The sequence below is a fragment of the Vulpes vulpes genome, chromosome 16, assembly GCF_048418805.1.
Source record: "Vulpes vulpes isolate BD-2025 chromosome 16, VulVul3, whole genome shotgun sequence".
Classification (NCBI taxonomy): domain Eukaryota; kingdom Metazoa; phylum Chordata; class Mammalia; order Carnivora; family Canidae; genus Vulpes; species Vulpes vulpes.
The window spans coordinates 72230830-72250901 of record NC_132795.1 but is presented as its reverse complement, the minus strand read 5'-3'; the positions used below and the strand labels follow the sequence as shown (position 1 = coordinate 72250901).

At 46.4% G+C, this 20072-nt stretch overlaps 1 protein-coding gene across 5 annotated transcripts in view; it reads right to left on the bottom strand.

Annotated features, from left to right (window-relative positions):
* CRACDL (CRACD like) overlaps positions 1-20072 on the bottom strand; it is a 126688-nt gene that overhangs the window by 80749 nt on the left and 25867 nt on the right. Inside the window, exon 1 of one of the 5 annotated variants that reach the window (XM_072741343.1) lies at positions 11598-11706. The exons of the other annotated variants lie outside the window; for them this stretch is intronic. The gene's annotated coding sequence lies outside the window, so the exon portion shown is untranslated. Of the gene's footprint in view, positions 1-11597; positions 11707-20072 lie in introns of those variants that run through there. 5 annotated transcript variants of the gene reach the window in all.

The following is a 20072-nucleotide window of genomic DNA, read 5'->3' as shown; positions in this document are numbered from 1 at the left end:
AAAGAAAAAAAAATCATGAGACATAGAAAATACTCTGAGATTAGTAAAAACAAAAATAGGCTATAGCTAAAACACTGTTTACAGAAAATTCATAGCTGTAAATGCCTATATTTAAAAAGAAGAAAGATCTCAATCAATAGCCTAATAAACCACCTCAAATTTTATTTTTTTATTTTTATTTTTTTACTTTTTTTTCCCACCTCAAATTTTGAAAAGAGCAAACTAAACTGAAAGCAGGAGGAAAAAATAATAAAGATTAGAGAAGAAATTAATGAAATTGAGACTAGAAAAACAATACAGAAAATCAACAAGAGCAAAAATTGGTTCTTTGAAAAGATCAACAAAATGAAAAAACTTTTAGCTAGACTGACCAAGAAAAAAGGAAAAAAAAAAACTCAACTTACTAAAATAAAAAATGAAAAAGGGGCCATCACTACTGACCTTACAGAAATAAAAATGATTGTGAGGAAATACTATGAACAACTCATATGCCAACAAACTAGTTAACTAGATGAAATGAATACATTCTGAGAAAGACACAAACTATCAAAACTGACTCATCAGAAATTCACAATTGACCTACTACAACTAAAGAGACAGGAATTTTGAAACTTTCCACACAGAAAATCCCAGGCTTGGGCTTCACTGATGAATTCCACCAAATGTTTAAAGAAGACTGGTAACAGATCCGTACTTCCTTCTGGGAGATGATGGAAAAAAAAAAAGTTTCACAGTGTAGAAAAGGTTTGGGAGAGATGAAATATAAATTTACTTTAAAGACTAAAGAAAAAATATATACAGGGAGTTGTGATTTATATACAACTATCCAAATAATGTTCAACCTTATCAAATAAAGATCCAGGAATTACATTATCACAACTGTACTAGATTGCCTTTGTTTCTCCCTTTCTAAATAATCAAGATCTAATTCACATATCCCACCAGAGTCCAAAATATTTTTTTAAAGATTTTATTTATTCATGAGAGAGAGGCAGAGACATAGGCAGAGGGAGAAGCAGGCTCCTTGCGGGGAGCCCAATGTGGGACTTGATCCCAGGACCCTGGGATCATGACCTGAGCCGAAATCAGACACTTAATCACTGAGTTGCCCAGGTGTCCCCACACTGAAAGCTTTTGAGGAAGCTGAAAGACCTGAGTCAGGTGAGGAGGAAATATATATAGTATCTATGAGAAAGGGAATCTCTATTCCTGACTTATAAAGAGCTCTTCTAAAGCAATACAGAAGGGATCCCTGGGTGGCGCAGCGGTTTGGCGCCTGCCTTTGGCCCAGGGCGCGATCCTGGAGACCCGGGATCGAATCCCATGTCGGGCTCCCGGTGCATGGAGCCTGCTTCTCCCTCTGCCTGTGTCTCTGCCTCTCTCTCTATCTCTCTGTGACTATCGTAAATAAATAAAAATTAAAAAAAAAATAAAGCAATACAGAAAATGCAAACAATTCCATTGAAAAGTAGGCAAAGAATATGTAAGAGTAATTCACATGATAAGGAACAGCCAATAAGTGTATTAAAAATGGCCAACTCTACTCATCACCACATGTAACAAAGAAGACTATTAGCAATTTAAAAAGATAGATACTATTTACCATTGGTAAAGTGTGAGAAATGGCACTCCCACGTGTTGCTGGTAAGAGTTAAAAAATAATACACCTTTTCTGGACAGCCGTTTGGCAGTTTTTACCAAATATTAAATGTAGCATAGCAACTCCACTTCTGGAAATTTATTCTATAGGATTATCCAGAAGCACACACACATAGATAAATGAGCAAATATGTTACCCGCAGCCAGATTTGTATTAAAATTTAGACATATCATAAATATTCCTTGGTATGGGAATAGTTAACTGAATTATTTAGAATACTAAGGAGTGGTTAAAAGAAATGAAGTAGATGTATTCACTGACATGGAAATATTTATAAAATATATTATGAAGTTTATATAAGGATCTGCAGGAAACTATGCAAACATAGTATTTCATTTTTGCAAAAAATGTGAACCCCAATATGCATGTGTGTATGTATAAATATAACCAGTTATAGACCAAGCTGGACTCATCAGAGTAAAAGCAGAAACCTACGGCATCCTTCCTCACACTCTTACTAAACTCACTCAGTGGACCTGTTCCTGCCACCTCCACACATCTCAGCCAGAGCTTTTCTAAGCTTTCTGAAATAGATGAATAGACCATCTATTTTTGGCATCAAGCACTTCCAGTTCCAGTCGACTGGAAGGTAGAGTCCTTTCCACAATAAAGTGTTTTTACTCCCTGGCTAATGGAGGCCCAGAGGCTCATGGGGGAAAGTGTGTGAGCAACTGCCTGGCCACCACCTGGCTTAGATGTGGACAGAATCCCCAGGGACAGACCCAGTCCAGGGGCCAGGGCCCTCAGGTGGTCTGAAATCCTCTTCTCCACCCCTGACCTGGGCCTACCCACTCTCTGCTGACTCCCAAACTCTCTGAGAATCCCTGTGGCCAAGTCCCCCACAGGGAGCCCTTACCCTTCCCTGGCAGGACTGCCATCAGTCCGGAGACTCCCCAAGTGCTTTCTAGGGACCAACCCCTAGGCACCAAGTGCCAAGAAGCCATCTTCCCCTTCCAGTGGGAAGGTTCACGGAAGGAGATGGGCTCACTGATAATGTCTCCAAGGAAATTCTCTCCACCTGAGATTCTAGGTCTTCGGCAGCCTGGAGACAGCTGGGGCCCCTGTGCCCCCTAGCTTCACCACGCTGCAAAAATAAGGGCTGTGCAGTACCACACGACTGTTCTCAGCCAAGAATGCAGAAGGAGATGCTGCTTCACATTCTGTGGTGTCAAAGTACAGAAAAGATCTGAGAAGATACACAGTGGCTTATCTCTGGAAAATGGATTACAGCTTTTTATTCTATGTGCTTCTGTAGTGTTTTTCTTTTTAATTACTCATGTATGTAATTAAAAGATAATTAAAGACAAGAAAATGTCTCCTAAGTCTGTTTTCTGGCCTTCTCAGCCTGAACAGCCTGTCTTGCTGATGACACCCATGCCATCAACAGGAGCCTGGCCAAGGCTTTGAATCCTCATGTCCACCCAGATCCACCTGAGCTCTCAGAGAGTCACCTGGGAACCAGCCCCTGAGATTCTCATGTAATTGGTGGGGAAGGGGTCTGGGCATCAGAATGGGTTAGACATTCCCGAGGGGACTCTTATGTGCAGCCAGGGTTAAGAAGCAATGGGCTTGCTCCTTTCAACTGGGCCTAAACCACTCCCAGCCACCCCTGTACCCACCCCTTGCTCCCCTACCTGTGTCAGCACCACCTCCTCCTCACCCTGTAGAGCCAGAGAGACACTGCAGAGGTAGAAGCAGCACAATTTGGTGAGGAGATGAAGACATGGCATGGGAGGGCTGACGTTATGCCCTAGTGTCACTCATTCTACACCAAATGGTGTGGCCAGTCCAGTAGAAAGGAGACCCTTTCAACTGGACCTCATAACCTTCAAGAGTCAGGGTCTATTAAAGCATATCCATTGTTCTTCAGCTTTCTTCACTTATTCTGGACCATGAGCTGCCACTGCCTCATGTACATCATGTAATCCTTGTATTTGTTTCTTTGTGGGGTTTTTTTTTTTGCTTTTCTCTTTATCTGGAGGGTCTTTTTGATCTTTTTCCCCACAAAATGGGGTATGAAGGTGAATTTTTGAGCTCCTCGAGGCACAAAAATGTCTGTCCCAGTCCTGGCACCTGATTAACAGTTTGGTAGGGAATGGTATGCTAGGCTGGAGTCCAGGCGGGCTGGCTCAGCTTAGCACTGGACCCAACTTCAGAGAAGGCTGAACCAGCCCTATGTCCAAAGCACACTCCATTCCCTGCCCAGGGGTCCAGCACTGGGGACTGAGCAGAGTGATCACTCAACCACTAGTTCCCTGCAATCACCTGGGTTGAGGGCCTGAGCACACGAGCCAAAGACCCAACCCCAGAGCTTCTAGAAATCCTTGACAAACAGAGCTGGATACAGGTACTTCCACCAACAGCTCTAGGGCAGACCATGAGACAGAATCTGCTTCTGGAGCCCATCATGGGTTCCAATCAGCAATGCATGTGCTCAAACTTTGAAGGCACTGTGTTTCCCCAGTGGAAAGCCATCTTTTCAGAGGAGCAAGAAGAGGGAAAAAGGGAAAGCCCCTCCCTCACCCACATCTGGCTGAAGTCCACTCTGCAGGAGGGGGACAGCTCACCAGAGGCCAATTTGGGAAGTGTCTCCACGTTGGTTAGAGCAGAGAAGCAACACCACAAGCACACCACGTGAACGCTGTGTGAAGGAGAGCCGGATGGTGGGTACAGCGGCCACCGAACAGATCGCCCCCTGTGATGTGAGAGAAAAACCCCCACAGCCACCCACGGGGGGGCTCAGTGCTGGACAGTATGAGCGGCGGGGGTCAGTCTATGGTGAGAGGCAGAGGCAACAAGCAGAGAGATGTGGGGAAAGCAGCTCTGGGAAGGCCCCCAGCAGCCTCAACTCCAGATGTCACACCAGCCCCCATGTTCTCCTGCAGTGGCACCCAGAGTCCTTGTCATGGGGATTAACAGTTACTCTCCCTGCCCTGACCACAAGCAATTCACAAGCAGGCATGGGCTCCTCGAGGTCATCAGCTCGATCCCTGCTGCTGGTGGTGGTTCTGGGATTTTACAGACAACCCTGTCTGTTATTGTAAACTTCTTCCCCAGCACCTTCTAGCTCTAGGCACTGTGCTAGGTGCCGGGACACAAGAGTGACAACACAAAAAGGACCAAAAGATCTGGGGGCAATCATGCTACAGTGTGGCAGATGCCAGGATAGAAGAACCCGCAACTCTGAGGCCAGGAAGGAGGGGTGCTCAGCACAGAAGACAGCGGAATCTAGACTGAGGATGGATAAATGAGTAGACAGTTTGTCAGACAAATACGATGTGTTGCGGTTGGGGAGGGGATTCTAAGTACAGGGAACAGCATTCTGCTTAGAGGCCAGAGTTAGGCACTGTGAGAAGGGTGAACACTGGACTGGGGGAGAGTAAAGACACTGAGCTAGAGAAATAGGCAGGGGGGTGCTAGATGGTTCTAGAATACTAAGATGTGTTAAGGTGTTTGGGCTCTATTTTGACAAGATTTTTGGTAGGATAATGATATCTGAGTGTCAGAAATATCCATTTGGCTGAATCAGGAGCAGGTGGGGTCAAAGGTGACAGAATGGGATGGAGAGGAATGGGCCAATTTGAGGGCTATTTGGAAGACATTATCCAAGACATGGTGTGTAAAGTAGGACTGGGGAAGAGTAACAAGGATCAACTCTGGGTTTTGAAATCAGCAAGTGAGTGGATGGTGGGGTCACTCCCTGAGACGGGGGCTCAGCAGAGAGAAATGAAGACGCATGCAGATCTGCACACAGACATGTTTCCAGGGGAAAAAAAATTAACAGCCGAGAAAGAATAATTGTTCTATTGTTCAATTTCATATGAACTCATTCCTGTAAACATCTGTGTGAACGCTTACAAAAGGAAATCCTGGGAGTAGTCAAAAAATTCACTCAAGGGCAGCCCTGGTGGCGCAGCGGTTTAGCGCTGCCTGCAGCCCAGGGTGTAATCCCTGGAGACCTGGGATCGAGTCCCACATCAGGCTCCCTGCATGGAGCCTGCTTCTCCCTCTGCCTGTGTCTCTGCCTCTCTCTCTCTGTGTCTCTCATGAATAAATAAAATCTTTAAAAAAAAAGAAACATTCACTCAAACCCACACCCTACATACAACGTGAAGGGCAAGTCTGGAGCAGAGGTGCACATGCCACAATCTTTTACATGAAAGAGAAAACCAGATTGCAATGCTGGGTGCGTCCTGACAACGGTCTGCTGAATGACCCTCATGACTTGGAACTGAGCCTCAGGTTGGAGACCTTTCTAATGAACCTCTCGGCACAGAGGTAAGTTACTTCTGGAAGAGGAGTGGGGGCCTGAACCCATTGTCGGTGGCCATATAATTCGGGTACTGCTCACCTTTCTGGTATTCTTTTATTTTTAAATGATCAGATAGTGAATGTGACTTGTTTGTGGTGCACAGTTCCATGAGTACTGACACGTGTATGGATTCATGTAGCCACCACCACAGCCGGGACACAAAACAGTTCCATCACCCCCAAAATACTCCCCCATGCTGCTCCTTTACACTCACACACTCTCCCTCCCCCAATCCCTGGCAACCACTGATCTGTTCTCCATCGCTGCAGTCCTGTCTTTTCGAGAATGTCACAAAAATGGAATCGTACAGTATGTAACATTTTGAGACTGGCTTCTTTCACTAAGCATGATGCTCTTGAGATTCATCCAAGCCCATGCAGGAATCAATAGTTGTTCCTTTTACCCTTCTGGAATTAAATGCAAAAGCACTGAAAGTATTGCAAATGTATATTTGCTTTTTGCTCCTTTTATCACCTACACTTTCTCCTTCATGGATGCCTAAGAAATTGTCTCTGTGCCACAGATGCCCCAATAGCAGCACACCAAATGCCTAATAGGGAGAAGTCAGGGACTTCTGCTGACACAGATTAGTAAAACACTAAAGCCCCAAAGGTTTTATTTGGTATAGCTTTTTTGATCATTTTTAACTCCTAAAGTTAGGGATGCTCCATGTAACCCAATGAAAAGAAAAATTAACCTTTACTTTAATTCTCTACAAACCGAACTTGGGAGGGACACCTGAGTGGCCCAGTGGTTGAGTGTCTGCCTTCAGCACAGGTCATGAATGGGGTCCTGGGATCGAGTCCCACACTGGGCTTCCTGCGTGGAGCCTGCTTCTCCCTCTGCCTGTGTCTCTGCCTCTCTCTATCTCTCATGAATAAAAAAATAAAATGTTAAAAAGAAACCCCACAAACCTAAGTTGGGAGATATAATTAAGCCTCAGTTACTGGTTTTCCTCACCACTCTTACAAAATAAAAGAGAAAGAGCACAGGGCATGCATGTGTTCAGTGACTGGTATTAGTCTGAGCTACAAGGCAACTCCGGATGGCATACTCATTTGACAATTTATTCTGCAAACATTACTGAGTGCTGGCATATCCACAGCACCGTGCTGGGAACAGAGAGGTGGTACATCCCTCTGCCCTCAAGGGACAGGGTTCCGGATGGCTCCCAAACCGTAGAGCCCACCGTGAGATTTCCTGCAGCCAGCACACGTCCCTCACTGCAGCTTGCTTAGACTCCATTTAAATCACGATGCTTCTCAAGCTTTCACTATCCGTGAGGTGGGTCACATGGCCCCAAAGCTTGCTGAGCAACTAGGGAAGCTAATATGTGATTTACAGTTTGTCATATATAATCCCCAAATGCTGAATTCTCACTAACTAATCAAGAGTTGATTGTGTTAGGGTTTAACTACTATAAAGAGCAGGATACAAAGATTATGGGATCAACTGAAGGAAAATTCTCTACTGTCACTTGTCTGGAATATGGCATTTTACTGCGAGCTGGGAGTTTTACTGTGTGTTTTTGTTTTGTTTTGTGTTGTTTTTTGGGTTTTTTTTGCACAAAAGAGAAAAAAAGAACCAGTTAACAATCAATGCTCAATTCAAGGGCCCCATGAAAATCAACTTGGTAGGCAGTATGAGGGTCTTGAAGAGATCTGAGAACAGAGTTCCTACTTCTCTAAGGCTACAGGGGAAAGATTTGCCCACAAGAAAAGCATCAAAGCATGGTATTACGTGATGAGTGCCAATGCGAGGCTCAGATGACAAATGTCAGGAAGCTGATGAAAGGGAGGGCCAGAACGGCCAACCAGCTCTTCCAGGATCTCGGGCGGGCAGGGCACAGCTAGAGTGCTCTGGGCCCAGGGCACATGCACCTGGCAGCAGCTGAGAGCCTGACTTCCTGGGGCTGGGCGTGGTCTGCTTAGACACGGCATCTGCCCATGGCTACCACACTGTCCAGAGCTCAGCAGGGTCCTCCAGACCCCAAACACCCTCCTGCTGCCTCCTCCCCCACAGCAGCACAGTGTGGAGCTTCCATGGATGTGCAGAAGGGAGGCCCTGTATCCTGTCACCACGAACTGTAAGGGCCAAATGCTACAGAAATGCCACCACTGTGCTCAAACAGCAGGGGGGCAGGCTGTTTTCCTACACAGGATGGCAGAAGTCTATTTCACACACTTTTTTTTTCTTAAATAGAAGAATGTACCAATCTCTGCCAGAAAGGGTACTTTTTTTCCAAAAGGAGGAAGACAGAGGCTAAAACCCAGAGATGAGTTACAATCCAGGCCTGAGTGGTGACCAGACAAAGCCAGCGCCAGCTCATGGCTACCAGGCCCCCGCACAGCCAAGACACCAGGAATGCACCCTCTGTCTCACTAAGGGACCCAAGCACAGAAGGGGTAATGCGTGCTCCAGGCAGAGTGCTGGCAGAGAGCATTAAATGCACCTGCCACCCCACGTGAGCCAGTCCATCCAGCCCAGGTTCCAATCCTAGCAAAACTCCACGTAGCCACTCTTCTCCACACAGCCTGTCTGCCCACCGACAAGGAATGACTTTGGGTCCAGCATGGTACCAGCCGCCTGGCAATGCAAAGGGGTAAGACACGGTGTCTTAGCCTCAAGATGTTAATCCTTTCTTTCAAAGTGAAAAGTATTTAGTACGTGGCCAGGTATGATAAAAATGACAAAACCAGACTCCACGTAGAACCTTGTAGTTTTGTAGAGAAGACAGACATAAAAAGTGAAACAAATCTCTGGGAGAAAGAAAAAGATGTCCTGAAGGCAGAACATGAGTGCCAAATGGAAGGGCCAGTGGCTGAGGTCGCTCTAGGTTTGGAACACCTGGAAGGACGCTGGACTGCAGCCATGCTCAGGACAGGTGAAGAAACAGGGGCATGGTGGGGGGGGGGGGGGGCAGGACAGGCACAGGGGAAGTGCCTGACAGCAAAGGGCAGAAGGTGCTCAGCAGACAGACTGGCCCAGTCAGATGGGAGAAAACAGTGGGGCTCAGGAGGACAGGAAAGATAAAAGGATGGAAAGCTGGTGCAGGCCTGATGAGGGAGCACCTGAGGCTGGGACCCCTGCTGTGTGTTGGGAAATCTTGGCCCAACAGGAAAGCCAGGGCTGGACAGGAGGCTTGGCGTGTGGCATGCCCTGGTCTCCCGTGCGGCCAGAGCCAGGCCATAGAACCCATGTGGCAACAACTCTTCCAGTGACTGCCTCTCCCTGGCTTTCAAGAGGGGCTGCAGGAAGCCAGGGCAGGGAAATAGCGGAGGTGGGACTCAGGGCCTGGCTGTCAACTGTGCCTCTGTGGGGTGGGGGAAGGGGTACAGAGGAGGGCAGGCCTCCTGGAGAACCACACACATTCCTCCTATCCTGACTGGTACCCTGAATATGAGGCAAGGGCCTGAGCCCAGGCAAGGGGAGATCTGCACCTCTTCCCAAAGCCTTGCTGGCCAGAGTTCATCAGGCACAGGAAACGATCAGACATGGTTTTGGTTCCCCTCTGGCAGTGGCTGCCAGGATGGAGCCTTGACTCAGGAGCCTGGCATCCAGCTCCACCGTCTATGTCCAGAGCAGTGGTTGGGTGAAGGAATTAAGCTCTGCAGGAAGAAGATCCATGCTACTTTCCTCACTTAGGGAAGGAAGTGGTTCAACAAGGAAAGGGGTTCGGGTGCAGGGAGGGGGGCCCTGAGGCCAGGGCTTTAAAAAAAAAGGGCTTTGCAGTTCAAACTTGGCTGAATTTCAAACTTGGCTCTGCCGCTTAGAGCAAAGTGGCCTCTCTTTGCTCTCTTATCTGTGAAATGGGACCATGCCTCCTTGCTGAGAATTCAGTGAAGCGGTGTTGGCATAGGGCCTGTTCATAGAAAGGGCTCAATAAATGGTGACCATTTTGACCATGAGGCGGCCTGGGAGCCTCTGCAGCAGTGAGAAAGTCACCAGCACTGCACAAATGGCTTTCTGACTTTGGTTCCCACGTGGCAGAGAAAGCAGCCTCCCCACCACGAGTCTGCCCACTCCTAGTGCTCAGAGGTCCCCTGATGCTATATACGGTACACAGGTCATCTACAGAAGCATAGTCCTAGGGCTCGCTTTCTCCAGAGCTCAAAGCTCAGGAGGGTGGAGTGGACATCCCAGGTGGCCTGCGGGTGCTGACACAGCCCAGGCGCTCAGTCAGGGGGCTACAGGCTGATGTCACATCCACTGAGCATCTTATCTAAGATGATGCAACCACACATAAAGCCATCACATCAGACCAGAGAGTCCACACTGCACGAGGACTCCTTACATCTTTTCTTAAAGTCCTGAATCATAAAAGTGACATAGTCTAGAGATTCTGAGTTAGACTTAGGGACTAGATCTTTATGAGAGTCCAAAATGGACAAAACTGGAGAACCCCGTCTGAGTGTGTACCATCAGCAAGTGTAATCCAGCGTCAGCAAGTACGAACGACAGTTGGCTGAGAACATGTTGTGCCCGGCAGCACAAGGCAGAATGAGATACAGCCTCTCCTCCTCGCACAGAACCCAAGGACTTGTCGAAGTAGTAAGACATGAACACTAGAGAAGCCGAGGAACAAATCCCAGCAAAACGTTTCATGACTGGACAGCAACAGAGAACCTTACGAAGGTCTGCAAGTGGAATGATGGAGTTAGCTATTTGGAGGCTCACCAATCCTAACATGTGACTTGGAAACACATGCAAATGAAATTTAGATGTCAGCTCCCCCCCCCCACCCCGAGTCACTGGAAGGAGTCAGGACAGATGTGGTCACAGATACGGCAGTGGGCTCGCCTCTCTCAGTGTCGCCAGTCCTATGGGTGAAGGGGTCCCTGGAAGCCTTCACACACACTCTGGCCTGCAAGGGCGAGGGTCAGGCCCACAGAGAAGGCAAACGATGCCCCCTGTCCCACAGCCAGGAAAAAAAAATACCTCCCTTCCCTAAGAGGGTGAAAAATTCTCACTGGAGAACTCCATACACAGCTTATCTCATGAGTATCAAGTATACTCCCCAAGCATGTGGGTGCCAGGAAGGTGTCTCCGGAGTAGCAGGCACAGGTGTGCTGGTCTTCAGAGCAGACGTATCTGCCATCCTAAATTTGCAAACCAGGCTGTTGGCTTCCAAACAGTTCTGAATGAGCTTGGTGCGGGAGAGATCCCTTGTTACTACCAGGGCCTGCTCATCCCTCAAGTTGGAGGGAAAGTTTGGTAAGATCTAGGGTCCTGCACTAGATAGGGGTCTCCCCATGGGACAGAAGCACCCTGAGAAGGCCAACTCTAGGGACTTAACCGTGGCCTGCTTCCCTAAATTCTACAACCCTGAGTCACCCCCTGACCTATGGGTTCAGTATTCCTGGGTCAACTGTCACCTCTTCATTCAGAGGACACATCCTGGCCTACAAGTCACCTCTCTAAGCCCAGCAAAGAAGCCCAGGTTTACTCGACCTATTAAGAAAAAGGTATTAAAAGTCCCAGTGTCCACAAGCAGCTTTACCACTGTCTCCTCTGGGGAGCATGGCATCCTGAGATGACAAAACCCTTCCTCTTGGGGTGCATCTCTGCAACTGCACTGGTGCAATCACTTGCCTCAGGCATATGGGGTAAGGGGACTGTACTCACAGGCCAGGTGCTCACTCCCATCTGCTGTGCGGTGGGCTCAGCCTCCCTCCCTTTGGAAACCCAATCTCCAGGACAGCACAGAGGCAGGCAAGAGCTCCCTGAGGCTTCCTGCAAACCAGCAGAGCCAGCACCGTGCATCCAAACAGCCTGAAGCAGAAGCAGCTCACTCCCACCCATTTCCCTGAACTGGGCACATTACCACAAGGACAAGCATGCCAGCAAGCGCCTGGCAACAGGTGGGCGGAGGGACTGGTTTTCCTCAACCCGCCAGGCGCCCGCCTCTGGGACACATTACCTTCTAGAATCCCTGATCTGAAAACCCACTTTTCCCCCTACTGACCAAAAATCTCACCTAAGAAAAATAATAATAGTGGAGTCCTCTTATGATCTCTCAGTGAAGTGTAAGAGAGGACGTCATGCCTCACTGTATAAAATAATTCCGCCTGTGGGAAGGAGTCACGTCTCAGTGGGCACTGGGACTCAGGAGGAGTTTTAAACTACCATAAACATTTCAATCGAGGAATAGATTGTTTTTGTCCTAAAGCCACAATATACCAGTGATAAAAACACATTTGTGCTTTGATTATACCAAAACTCTGAGAATGAGCTAAGCATTCTTAGCATGCCTCCCCCTGGAGTTGTTCTGCAAGTTTATCTTAGTAGTCATTTTTATTTCTGATGTATCCCTAAAGTTAAGAGTGAAAAACCATTTTTTTTTTTTTTACCAGCAGCATTACACACACACACAGGTGTGTGGTCTTGCACTTAGCAATGCTGCTGCAGTCAGAAATGGTGCTGCTTCTGTGTCCCCAGTCTGGGTGGCCTGCTCCAGGCTGGTCTCTGGTGCCCAGAATGACATCTGCAAAACACAGCGCCGCAGGCTCATGTAAGGGAGCCCCAGCCACTCTCACCAGGGCTGCCAGCGATACTCAGAGCTCCTCTCAGCTCTGTGTGGACCAGAGCCTGAAGCTGGTGAGGACAAGGTAAAATGATCCCGAGAGAGTCATAAAAAGCGAGAGGCCATTGAGACAAGCCGGCACCAAATACGTAAGTAGGCATCAAGGTCCCCACCTCCTCACGTGAGCACATTTTAATCTCTTTCCTTCCTTTGGGTGCACTCTCTCAGCCTTTCCTTGAGAACAATCTTTGGGAAACCTCCCCTCTGTGGTTATTGTGGTATTATAGTCATGATAGGATGTTCTTTGTCCCCGTTACTCTTGGTGATCTGTCCAATGTGTGAGGGTGGAACCCTCCCAGGGAGCACTTGACTTGGAGCACCAAGTCCTGCTCCTTGTCAAAGATGTGCTACCTAACATGGAAATAAACTTGAGAAATCCATGTGATCGCTCCCTGCCTATTTCTTCACCTGAGACAGACAAGGTGTTTTTCTTGTCTCTATCGAGGATCCGATGGGATACCACACACACAAAGGCCCAATCTCCTTTCGTTTGGCAATGGATCCTTGAGTGTTTATTGACATGAATTTCAATCAGAAGAAAAAGGCCACCTTTATTCCTCCCCACTGGTTCCTGCAGAGCTCAAGGCAGCATATATTACAAACCCAGGCCCTAAAAGGAACTGCTCACATCACCCCCTCCCTGGGCTGTCCTCCCTGGAGCTGAAGCCAACCCACATTCTGGAGCCCCTAGGGCTCAGATCGTTGGAGCCCTCACTCAATCCCAGGGTTAGCAGGGCCCTTCTTATGCCTTTTTTTTTTTTTTTTTTAAGATTTTACTTATTTATTTATGAGAGAGACACAGAGAGAGGCAGAGACATAGGCAGAGGGCAGGCCTGGATCCCAGGAACCCAGGATCATGACCTAAGCTGTAGACGGATGCTCAACCACTGAGCCACCCAGGTGCCCTTTGTGCCTCTTTACACAATGAAAACATCTGCTGAGCAGATCCCAGCCTCCCTTCCCACAGATCCTGTCTTCAAATCAGACCTCAAAAATCCACATTCTCTTCCTCTATCTGCTGCCTCACCTTCAGCAGAGACACACAAAACAGAGATACCAGAACATCTAATCTCATGAAGATGAGACCTGGGGGCTGCCCTATCCACAGGGGACCATGCAAAAACTTTGTTCCAGGGACCCAGAACAGGACACAGTGGAAAGGAACATGGGATTGAAATCCAGGACTCTGGGCTTTAGCGGTTCTGCATGGCCCTGAGCAGTAACTGAATCTCTGACTTACCATCCTAACCCACCACATCCCCAGGCCCTGTGAGGATCCAGTGTGGCAACGTCCAGGAAGGCACTTTGCAAATGATGGAGCACCATGCAAACAACAGGTGCCCTGCAGATGCACCCTGTCCTGCTTCAGGACTTGCCATCACAATTTTTAACTGAAAATTTTCTTTCACACTAAAATACATAGGTTTTTCAAAAAAAAGAAAATGGCAGATTCAACAGCCTACCATACCAAGTACTTTCCTTTCAGTGTTTACCCAGTGTTTACAAGCCCTCTCCTTACCAGCACAACATTTTGTGCACGGTTGCCCGTGAAACAAGTATTTATTGACTACTGTTAAGGTCCGGGCACCGTGCTGGGTACTGTAGATTGGGCAACAACCAACCACAAAACACAAAATCTTTGTTTTAATGTTCCAAGGGGAAGAGGCAATGAACAGACATATCCAATAAGCCAGACAATGACGAGGCAAAGATTCGCCTTTAAAAACCCCATGTTTTCGGCAGCCCTGGTGGCTCAGCGGTTTAGCGCCACCTTCAGCCCAGGGCCAGATCCTGGAGACCCGGGATCGAGTCCCACGTCGGGCTCCCTGCATGGAGCCTGCTTCTCCCTCTGCCTGTGTCTCAGCCTCTCTCTCTCCTCTGTGTATTCTCATGAATAAATAAATACATTTTTTTAAAAAATAAAAACCCCATGTTTTAAAAACCAAAGTGAGGGGACACCTGGGTGGCTCAGCGGTTGAGTGTCTGCCTTCAGCTCAGGTTGTGATCCCAGGGTTCTGGGATTAAGTCCCGCATCAGGCTCCCCACAGGGAGCCTGCTTCTCCCTTTGTCTGTGTCTCTGCCTTCTGTCTCTCTCATGATAAATAAAAATAAATAAAAATTAAAAATTAAAAAAAAAACACAGTGAAGTCAGGTGGTACTATTTCAAATAAGGTGATCGGGAATGCCTTCTCTGAGAAGGTGACAGCTGAGCAGAGAGACTCGACAGGAGCAACGCAGTGAGCTAGGGACATATGTGGGGGATGGGTGTGCAGGAACAGGGGAGAGCAAAGTGCCTCTGACCATGGCAGGGGAGCCAGGGGGACAACGCAAACGGATCAGAGACATGGTGGGGTGCCAGGGGAGAGGAGCCAGACAGCAAGCAGGCCTTGTAGCTTCGTGGGCAAGGCTCAGAATTTCATTCTGAGTGAAGATGCCACCAGAAGGTTCCAAGTGGAGTGCTGGCGCAATTGTGACACATAGCAATTTCACTTTCCAATCACTCCTGCCAGGGTACAGGAATACAGTCAATTTTTGCATCTTGACCATGTATCCAATGACGTTGCCAAATTCACTTATTAGTTAAGATTATTTAGAATTCTGTCTGCCGCAAACAAGGATAATTTCACTGCTTCCTTTCCAACCCTTATGGCTTTTATTTCATTCTGTTGCCTGATGACACTGCTGGGACTTCCAGTCCTGTGCTGTACAGAGTGGCATACGTGGACTTCCCTGCCTCACTCCTGATCGAGGGGGAGAACATTCAGTGTTTCACAGTTTTGAGTGGTATCAGCTGTGGGTTTTTGAAAGCTGTCCTTTAGCACACTGTGGAATTTCCCTTTTATTCTGAGTTTGCTGAGAGTTTCTGGTCATAAACACACTGAGTTTTGTCACATGCTTTTTTCTGCATCTATTGCCAAAATCATATAATTTTCCTTTTTTTATTCAATTAATGTGGGGTATTACATTCATTGAGTTTCACATGTTAAGCCAACCCTGCATTCCTGGAGGAACACCACTTGGTCATGAGGTATCACTACTGCTGTATTCAGTATGCTAGCATTTCATTATTTTTGCAAGAAATATTGTTCTGTAACTTCTTTTTCTTTTTTCTTTAACGATTTTATTTATTTATTCATGAGAGGCACAGAGAGAGATGCAGAGACATAGGTAGAGGGAGAAGCAGGCTCCCTGCGGGGAACCCGATGCAGGACTCAATCCCAGGACCCCAGGATCATGACCTGAGCCAAAGGCAGATGCTCAACCACTGAGCCACCCAGGTGTCCTTTTTTCCTTTTTTTAAAATCATGGTTATGGTGGCCTCATGATACTATTTGGAAAACATTTTCCTCTTTCCTTTTCCTCTATGAAAGAGTTTATGTGAGAGTGGTACTATTTCTTCCTTAAATGTCTTCTAAACGTCACTAATATAGCCATTTGGGCCTGGAGTTTTCTTTGTGAAAAAGTCTTCTAGTGTCAATTTCAATAATTTGTGTCTTTAATGGAATTTATCCATTTCATCTAATTTACTGAGCTTATTGATACAAAGTGGCTCACAATAATCCATTATCCTCTTCTTCTATCTGTAAGATGTATGTAAGAGACCCTTCTTCATTGCTCATACTGGCAATTTAGTTTCCTCTCCTTTTCCTTCATTAGTCTTTTTGGGGGTTTATCAATTTTATTCATCTTTTTAAGAGCCGACTTGTGTTTTTATTGATTATTCCCTATCACATGTCTGTGTTTTTCATTTACCCTCCTCTTATCCTTTGTCACACATCTAAACTCCTAAATAAATTGCTACTGTTTGGCTTTAAGCCATCAATTGTCTTTGATGAATTTTTAAAATGAGAAAATTAATTCTTTCATATTTACAACATATTTCCCTTTTCTGGCACTTTTAATTCCTTCATATGGATCCATAGTCTATCGGTGGCATGTCCCTTTGGGCTGAAGACTTTCCTTTAATGATCCTAATTCTGCAAGTCCACAGAGAACAGCTTCCTTCAACTTTTGTCAATCTGAAAATGTCTTTGTTTGAAGTTTATTTTTGAAAGATATATTTTTTCCAGAACGTTAAAAACAATGTCCTATTGTCCTCTGCTTTACATTGTTTTTTTTTTTTATCCTTTCACTTTATTGGAGTTCAATTTGCCAACATATAGTGTAACACCCAGTGCTCATCCCATCAAGTGCCCCCCTCAGTGCCCATCACCCAGTCACCCCCACCCCCGCCCACCTCCCCTTCCACCACCCCTTGTTCGTTTCCCAGAGTTAGGTGTCTTTCATGTTCTGTCACCCTCTCTGATATTTCCCACTCATTTTTTCTCCTTTCCCCTTTATTCCTTTTCACCTTATTTTGATAAGAAGTCAACTATAGGGCAGCCCGGGTGGCTCAGCAGTTAGCGCCACCTTCAGTCCAGGGTGTGATCCTGGAGACCCAGGATCGAGTCCCACGTCAGCTCCCTGCATGGAGCCTGCTTCTCCCTCTGCCTGTGTCTCTGCCTCTCTCTCTGTGTCTCTCATGAATAAATAAATAAAATATATTTTTTAAAAAGTCGTCAACTCTATCCTTGCTTTTGTTTCCTCATATGTACTATATCTTCTTTTCTCTGACGGCTTTAATATTTTATTTTTTTCTTTTGTTTTTAGCAATTTAATTCTGGTGTGCCTAGGTGTGGTTTTCTCTGAGTCTCCCCTACTTGGGATTCCTTGAAATTTGGGAACCTGTAGATTACAATTTTTTTCCTATCCAATTTGAGGAAGTTTCCTCAAATATTTTTCTTCCCCAACTTCTCTTCTTATAAAATTCCAACCATACATATGTTAGACTAACTTGATATCATCTCTCATATGTCACTGAGGCTCTGATAATTTTTTTGCACTTCGTGCTTCAGTTTGAATGGTTTGTATTGATCTGTTTTCAAGTTCATGGATATTTTTTTCTATACTGCCCAAACTGCTGTTAGGTCCTTCCAATCCAATCCAATTTTTCATTTTAGATACTGTATTTTTCGGTTCTGGAGCTTCTATTTGATTGTTTCTTACATTACCATTTCTCTATTGAAATTCCCATCTGTTTGCTCATTATGCTTGGATAGGTTTATATCTATTGACCTTTTTCTTTGTTATCATTCACATGGCCCTGCATGGCTAGTGATTTTTGTATTATATGTTGGATATTGCACATAATACTTTGTTTAAATAGTGTTGAGGTTTTTTCTGCCAGACAGCTTGACCAGCTTATCATCTGATCGTAACAGGGCTTCTTTCTTGGTTTTGCTTTAGTGGGTTTATTATTTTTTAAGATTTTATTTATTCATGAGAGGCACAGAAAGAGGCAGAGACACGGGCAGAGGGAGAAGCAGGCTCCCTGTGGGGAGTCTGATGCAGGACTCGATCCCAGGATCCGGGGATCACACCCTGAGCTGAAGGCAGATACTCAACTGCTGAGCCACCCATGTACCCCTGCTCTAGTGGGTTTAGTGTGGTCCTCAGTCCAGGCTAGAGTGGCCTTCCTCCTAAGGTGTAGGAGTAGGGCTTCTCTTTTGTGGCCTCAAGTAAAAGTTCAGGGTGTTCATAAGGTCTCCTTACTCTGGCAGGTTACAACTCTACCCCTCCCAGCACCGCGTGATTACTAGAACTCTATGCAGCATACTACCCAGCCCCCAGGAGTTGTTTGCTGAACCTCAAAGCATCCTATCCTATGCAAACACAGATTACTATTACATTAGAGTCTAGGGGACCACTTTGAAGATTTGTGAAGTCCTTCTCTGCTCAGAACTCTCCTTCCTCTTCAACACCCTGCTCCCCCAATTCCAGCTGCCTCAGCACCCCAAAATTCTGATTCCTGTTTCCTCTGATCAGCCCTCTGCTGGCATCTGCTTCCCTGTGCATTGGTTGCAGAGGTACTCCCCAATAGAAGGCCAGGAGGAACACGGAGCTTGCCTTCATTTGGATCACAGATTTGCAGTGTGCTGCTTTGTATATTTTGTCTAATATCATAATGTTTAGGAAAGGAAAATAAATCCAATATTTATTACTCCGTCATGGCTGGAATCAGAAGTCGGATTATATTCTAAGAGGCGACTCTGGCTGCTGTACGGAAGAAGCTATAAAACAAATTACCTACCATGAGTGACCACATGAAAAGGACTCATGATGAAGTTTTTCCTGAAGCCAAAAATACAAATGCTCTGACACTGACTAAATACCTGTGCAAATCTGGCAAGGCCATCAGGAGTCAAACGCGTACTTTCAGATAAACCCATAGGAACATGAGGCCAGTTCTCACCTCTGACACCAGATACAGGCCTGCAGTTTTGAAGGCTGGGAGTAACAGAACCCCCTCTCATAGTTCTTCTGGCTAAGCCCAGCCACAGCTGTAGCAAGAGCTGGCAGTCCCCTAAGCTCCTTCTCTGTTCAAAGCTGACTGACTAACGTCCACTGATGGGTCATCTCGTCTGAAAGACCAACGACCAGGACCTAGGAACCGAAATGAATGGTCTGGAGAGCTCTGAAGTCACCCTCAAGTATCAGGTCTCTTCTAGATCATTTCAAATCCTCAGGTGTGGGGCATGAATGGGTCACACGTTATGTCTCCTACAAATGCAGGACCAAGTGAATCCTCTAACAAAAGTTGCCTTCTTAGTAAATGCTCGGCCCTGGCACTGCAGATAGCGGTTTGGGTAGGGCAAAGGCCAGTAGTCCTTCCCAACCACCCAGCTAAATGATCCCACGGCTTCTCTCATCCAAAGCCTATGGATAGCTTGTCAGGCAGTTTAAAAGTGAAGAGAAAGATTTTACCAGCCCAAATAAAACTCGCCCTATCACTGGGGATATGCATCAGGGAGATAAATACCTGAAAGGGCCCGTCCCCTCCCTTCCCTGGTACAAGCTGCCACTTGCCCTGGACAACAGACCAAGGCTCAGGTTTCAAAGGTGGCTTACAGATCCAATGACCTTCCCGCCCATCAGAGGAGGAGTAGAATTCTGAAGCATTTGGAATCTACCAAAGCCCAAGGTCTGCCCTTGAGAAGTGACCATGCCTCACAATTTCCACTAAATGCCCCTTTATACAGAAATTAATTTCATTTACACCTCATTTGTTTTCTCTCAGTGGGGTCTGAGTCCCTATTCTCTTTTGTACAAGGAAGCCAGAACAGTCTTAGGGGTTCAGAGGTCAGCACAGGAAAAGCCCACTACCCAAAACTTGTCTTCCCCGACGCTGTGTTTAAAGGATTAATCCGAATGTGAAGAGTAGAGGCTGTATAAATGTATTTTAAGCCTCACACAGCAAGTCAGCATTTCTGAAACCCTGGTCCCTCAGAGTCCTGTGAGGACTTTCCAGTGAAGATCAAGGAGAGACTGGCAGAGAGCTGTCAGGCAATTTCTGTGGAAGGCTTCTGAGCACACCATGAAATTCATATTTTCCAGAGCCCTAGACAGCAGTAGCAAATTCTTAAATTTCTCTGATGATATTTGCATTAGATTCCCTGTGCGTCTCAAGGGATACTTAT